Raw genomic sequence first — 6,477 nt, forward strand, 5'->3', positions numbered from 1 at the left:
GTAACTCCAACATGGCCACCACACTTTCTCAGGCAGTCACCATGCTTTATCCAGAATGCAGCAGACTTCTATTACAGAGTTGAAAAGAAGTCTGTTCTGTGAGGAAATGAATCTTAACTGCTTTATCAAATCCATTCTTACATGGGACTTTTTCTGGGGAGCATTCTCTTTATTTCAAAATGTAGGGAAGAAAGCAATTGACAACCTCTGAAAAGGAACCTGGAATTCTTAATTTTTGTGTTTGCACCAAGGCCATAGTTATTAAGAGTAAATAGTATTATTACAAAATGTTTTACATCAGGAACCTGAAGATCATGCTTTGAGAGCCATTCTGGAAAGGAGAGATGCTTGCAAAGAACAAAAGGAATAGAATATGGTAGAAGTGGGCAAAGAAGCCCTGGGCCCCTGGAATCCACTTTCCTCATCTCCATCACACCCCTCCACAGTTAACGATGACACATTTTTACTTAAGTACTTGAAACTTCCTCTTTCTTGTTCCTTCATGATGCACCACTCCAATCCTAAACCTTCTAAGAAAATAGTATATTTTATCACTGATTTTTGACAGTTCTGAATCATACTAATTATAATTATCTGCCTAATAAAAGTGTTACTTTCTATTGCTTAAACAAAATACTTGAGATCATCTATTTATAAAGGAAAAAGCAGGTCATTTGGGATCACACTCTTGGCAATGACATTCTGTGGTCGGCTGACCACCTGCCTGTACTGCTTTGCCTCTGTGGTGGGCAAATGCTTCATGGTGCCAGATTTTGGCACAGCAGAAGGAATAAGAGAGAAAGATGAGGCTAGAGTCTATAATCTCCTTCAAAGGTGTGCTCTCCACGATCTGAAGATCCCTGAAGAGGTCTCACCAGACCCTAGTGGAGATCAAACCTTTTCAACACATGGACATCTGAGGACATTCAAAGATCAACCTATAGCAGCAAGTCGATAAGATTCTAAGAACTATCTCTAGGGGACTGGGAAAAGGCACTTGCCTCCCAAACCCAATAACCTGAGCCCAAGTCACAGAACCCATAGCAAGAGAGAACCAGCTCCTAAAAGTTGATCTCTGACCTCCACACAAGTGCTGTGGCATACACACACAGTAAGTCCAAGTTTTAAAAATTAATATTTTCTTTAAATCTAATATTTTTTTAAAGATACAAGAAAATGATGTATAGGTTTTCCCACATGGCTGTGAAATATCTGCTCCAAACCCATTAATGAACCCAATGAATGAACAATACTTTTATTATAAGGTGGTTATTTGTGGAGATATCATCAGTTCAGATGTTTTCTACGTGTGACTGATTTCAATTTGATATCATTTTTATGAAATTTACCAAAAAAAAGAAAAGGGAACATATATATGTAGAAAAGTCATCCTTTTTCTTTAACATTTTTATTACATTTATATGAGACACACATGCACATACAAGAGAGAGAGAGAGAGAGAGAGAGAGAGAGAGAGAGAGAGAGAGAGAGAGAGAGAGAGAACAAGAACATAATAGCACCCATGTGCAAGTCTGAAAACTTGTGAGAGCCAATTTTCTCTGTCAGGTAAATTGGGTCACTAGACAGAAACTGGAAAGGCTGAGTGGAGTCAGAAAACCCCGTATGTACTCTTATATCTGAGAACAGTAGGCACTTCATCAACTCTCAACCGGGTTCCTGTCCTGGAGCACACGACCACCACAGCCCACTTGAGAATTGTGACCCCTAGTCATGTAGCACAGAGCACAGAGTTCTCCATGCTCATGAGGTATCTAAATGGACCTTGAGGGTTTAGCCAATAAGCTTCCCTTCCCAGACATTCCCTCCCGCAAAAGATGTTTAATCTCTGGTCTACCCCAGTAATTGGTATGCTTCCACTTTCCACTATAAGTAAACAGTTTGGACAAGCAAATTGTCTCTCTCATCAAGACCTGCTATGGAGGAAGCCTGCGTCATAGGGAAACTCACCCGGAGCTAAGCCCCTCCCCTTGCTCATCACTGGCCACACCTCCCCCCATTCTCAACTCCTCGTGGTTCCAGCAGCAATTGGGCACCCAGGAGTATGAGAACCCCAACCTTGGCCTCAGCCTGTGTGATTTCTCACCTGGGGTTGGGGTCTCCGTCTTAGGCTGAGTTCTGCCACCACCACCGCCCCAGCAGGATGGAATGTAGCCTAGCGCCTCCCCGTTTTGTTGCCTTCGTATGCCCTAGCAGCGAGGCCGAGCCCAAACCTACATCTTTCCTTCTACCATGTGGGACCTGGGGATCAAACTCACCCTCAAGCTTGGCAGCAAATGCTCTTGCCCACTGGTCCATCTCACCCACCCCTCCTATTATTCCTTAACTCAAGACTGAGCCCCTGCTGAGCTGAGGAACGAGTAGCCTCTCCGCGGTGGAGAAACAGTGAAATTAAAACCAGGGACAGTGGTGCACCTCTTGTACTCCTAAAACACGAGACACAGAGGCAGGAGGGTTGTCGGGAGTTCGAAGCTATCTGACTCTACACATCAAATCCCAAGCTTGCCAGAGCTACACAGTGAGAGAAACAGCAAGACAGGAAGTCAATTCAGTCCCTCTGTGCACACATCTCCTTTTGGCTTGTTGGCTTAAGAAGACACAGTGATCAACTAAATTAAAGAGAGGACCTGGAAATAATCCCACAGACTTATAGACACATGGATTTTTCACAAAGAAGCCAAACAGACACACTAGAGGAAAGACAGCATCTTCCTTCAACAAACCATCTTGGCCAAACTGAATGGCTGTAGGCAGCCTAGAAATAGATCCATAGCTATCACCCTCTACAAAACTTAATGGATCAGAATGTCAGCAGAAGACCAGGACCCCTGATTCTAATAAAAGAGAAAGTAAAGGATGGGCTTGAACTCATGGGAACAGGAAAAGAATTTCTGAAGAAGATATTCATAGCACAGGCATTAAAACCCAACAATCAGTAAATGGGACTTCATGGGACTTCATGAAGCCGAGAACCTTCGTACGGCGAAGGATGCCATCAGGCAAAGCGAGACCCGATGGAATAGGAAAAGACCTTTACTGATGAATTATACATCTGACAGAGGTTTGGTACCTAGAATATACAAAGTACTAAAAAAAAGAAAAATCAAACATCAACAAAACAAACAATTCAAACAAACGGAATACAGAACTAAGCAGAGAGTTCTCAAATGAAGGAACACAAATGGATGAGGAACACTTAGAGAAATGTCCAACATCCTTAGCCATCTGAGAAATACAAATTTAAAGACTACCTTGAGATTTCATTTACGCCAGTCAAAACAGCGAAGACCAATAAAACAAATGACAGCACGTGCTGGGGAGAATGAGGGGAAAGGGGGATGCTTACTCACTGTACAACCACTACGAAAAATCAGTGTTGGAGGATCCTCGAAAGGCTGAAAATCAATCTAACACAGCACGCGGCTACATTACTCCTGGTCATGTACCCCAAAGACTAATCTCACTATGGAGACACTTGCCCATCTACCCTTGTTGCTGCAGTATTCATAATAGCCCGAGACTGGAAATAGCCTAGCTGGGTATCACCTGATAAATAACAATGAAAATCCACACTATTTATACAATGAAATATTTTGCAGTTATTAATACAAATCGAATTATGAAAACTTCAGGCAAATGGATAGCGCTAGAAAAAAAAAATCATCCTAGGTGAGGAAGCTCAGACCGAGACAAATTTCGCATGTTTCCTCTCATATACAGATGTTATTTTTTAAGCTTTAGATATGTGTGCTTCAAATCAAATATCCACAAGGGTAGATAATCAGGAACCAGGGATAGGGTCTTCCAAGGAAGGGGAAAGGGACTGTAGTGCTATAAAGAGATACAGGAAACAACAGGAGGAGGGTGAAGTGTGAGGAGGGGGAGAAAGGTAAAGGAGGGAGTCGGGGGAGGGGTAACTAACACCAAAGACCTTCTGAAGAGCAATATGGAAACCTACCACTCTAGAAACCTCCTAAAACATACACATATACGAAAGGAACATAAATGGAGTCACTGTATAAGGAGTGATTGCCCCAATTGCACATCTTACACTGCTCAGGATAATCTCCAGCATCAGGAATGCCTTCAATCATTGGGCAAAGCGGTCCATAGACACCCCCCACCCAAATCCACAGGCTGTTGCAAATGCTATGATCTCTATCCGTATGTGATGGTAAGGTCCTATTGCTGAAGACACAACATACTTATGTCACCAAACATGAAGAAACCTAGATGACGCCCAACTAGAAGATCCACCAGGACTGACCAGCATGCACAGCACTGGAAGTTACTCTGCACACTATCAGAGGAAGAAAGCAATCATCAGAACCACTCAGCTACAATCCCTCAACCTACAGCAATAAGGCGTCTGTCTATCTGATATGCGGTGCAGTTGCGGCACAAATGTTATGGTAATAACCAAGCAGTTTCTGTCAGATTTAAGACCCACTCCATGGGACAGAACTTATAGGTGACACTGAGGTTATACAGGTCATGGGCTTAAGGAAAAACCAGTTACTGTTACTCTTCTAAAGGGTGTTAGCAATAAAATGTAGCCTAATGCCCCCCCCCACACACACACACACAACATCAAGGCTCAGAGATCTGTCTGGAAGTGGAGGGGAAAGACTAGAAGTGCCAGAGGTGTCGAATAACTCCCAGTAAACAGTGTCTTCCAGGATTGACAAAAATAACTCACAGAGACTACAGTAGCATGCCTGAGACCCGCACAGGTTCAAACCAGACAGAATTCCAGCATGGAGGAGGGGAAGTGGACACAAAGTATCACCCCTAACCAAGAAGCTGTTTGTAATGCATACCTTCTGGTAGAGGGAAAACCAGTTATCCCAAATGGAGTATCCCTGAGAATATCAGCCACACTCCAGGGCAGGTCCCACGCCCAGGAGTAGTAGCCAACACAAAACCAACTCCATAAGTTTTGTTTGGGGAAGAGGTGGGGCACACTCTTGTTTTCTTTGGACTTTTTTTTTTTTTTTTTTTTTTTGGTCCTATTGGCATTTTCTTTGTAGGTTTGTGGTTTGATTTTCAGTTTTGGGGTTTTGTTTTTGACTTGAGAGAAGAAAAGAGCATGCAGTTGGGTAGATATGGAGGTAGGAAGGATCTGGAAAGAGTTTAGACAATGGGAAAGTATATGATCAAAATATATTGTATAATTGTTTTAAATAAAAAATATTATTAATTGTTGTTGGCATTCCTTCTAGGCTCCGCCCCACAGTTACCTGGCAATAGCCAGGTGGTGTGCCTGATTCACTATAAAAGGGGCTGCTTTCCCCCCCTCACTCTCTCCCCCTCCCCCTTCCCCCTCTCCTCTCTTCTCTTGCTCTCTTCCCCTCCCCCTCTGTCCCTTCTCTCCCCATTCCTTTTGCCCTTCTCTCTCCACATGCTCATGCCAGCCTCTATGTGCCCCCCCCCCCCCGTCTCTGTCTCTCTGTCTTTCTCTGTCTCTTCTACTCCCTCAACTCCCTTCCCCATGCCCTAAATAAACTCTATTCTATACATGTGTCTGGTTCCTCAGGAGGAAGGAATGCCCACAGAGGCACACCTCCCACCCCTCCAACCTCCCCCTCCCCCACCATACCGAATCTTCACCAAGCATATCTCTGGCTTCTCTTTCTCTTTTATAAAACACAACAATTTTTATTTTTATAAAGGGATCACGGACACTACCGCAGATGTCACGCAGGGGCTCCTTCAAGCTCCCAGTTCCTCTATCCGCAGCCCTTAGTTTGCATTTTAAATTACCCATGACCTTCGAATCTCTTCATCTGTGCCAGATGCTGATCTGTCAGCTCTCTCAGAGCAATACAGAAGGGTGAGACCCACAGCCTAGCGGGGGAAACCCCCAGTTATGAAAGCATTTTGTAACTCCTGGGTGGAGCTCAATCATGTGAGTCCTGCCTGAAATATGACACTTGGGAAAGACCATTTTTGGGCATAGCTGGTGTGACGACATCTTTGCAACTGGAACTGACATGGTTTTTGTTCCAGGCGCTATGAGTAACTGTCCCCTCCCTGCCTCCCGAAGCCATGTTCAGGTGGCACAATGGTTCAGGGTTGCCAAAGCCGGTTCCCGCATGTCCAACTCCTAGTCTCTTCAAACGTAGAGCCGGGGCCCAGCATGTGATCCCGTGGCATGGCAGATCAGAAGCACGGGTTCACCCAGTGAACCGAAGAGAGGCTGGCTGGTTGGAAGACAGAACATGGAGGCTGACAAACAACATATGAGACATGGGCTCTGAATAGAAACGGACTGCATGTCGGCTGTGATCACCTTTACATGAACTTGGTGCTGAGAAATAGGACCCACTTTGGGATTGGGTGCAGCTACCTGTATCATAAAATGAGCACATAATTAATGACTGCCAACAGCCAGCGCCGTTTTCAAAGTTCACTTTCATCTGCCATGCCATGTATTCCTCGGTCACCCCGAGAGGTTGG

This window comes from Rattus norvegicus, chromosome 11 (assembly GCF_021556685.1).
Source record: "Rattus norvegicus strain SHRSP/BbbUtx chromosome 11, alternate assembly SHRSP_T2T, whole genome shotgun sequence".
NCBI lineage: Eukaryota > Metazoa > Chordata > Mammalia > Rodentia > Muridae > Rattus > Rattus norvegicus.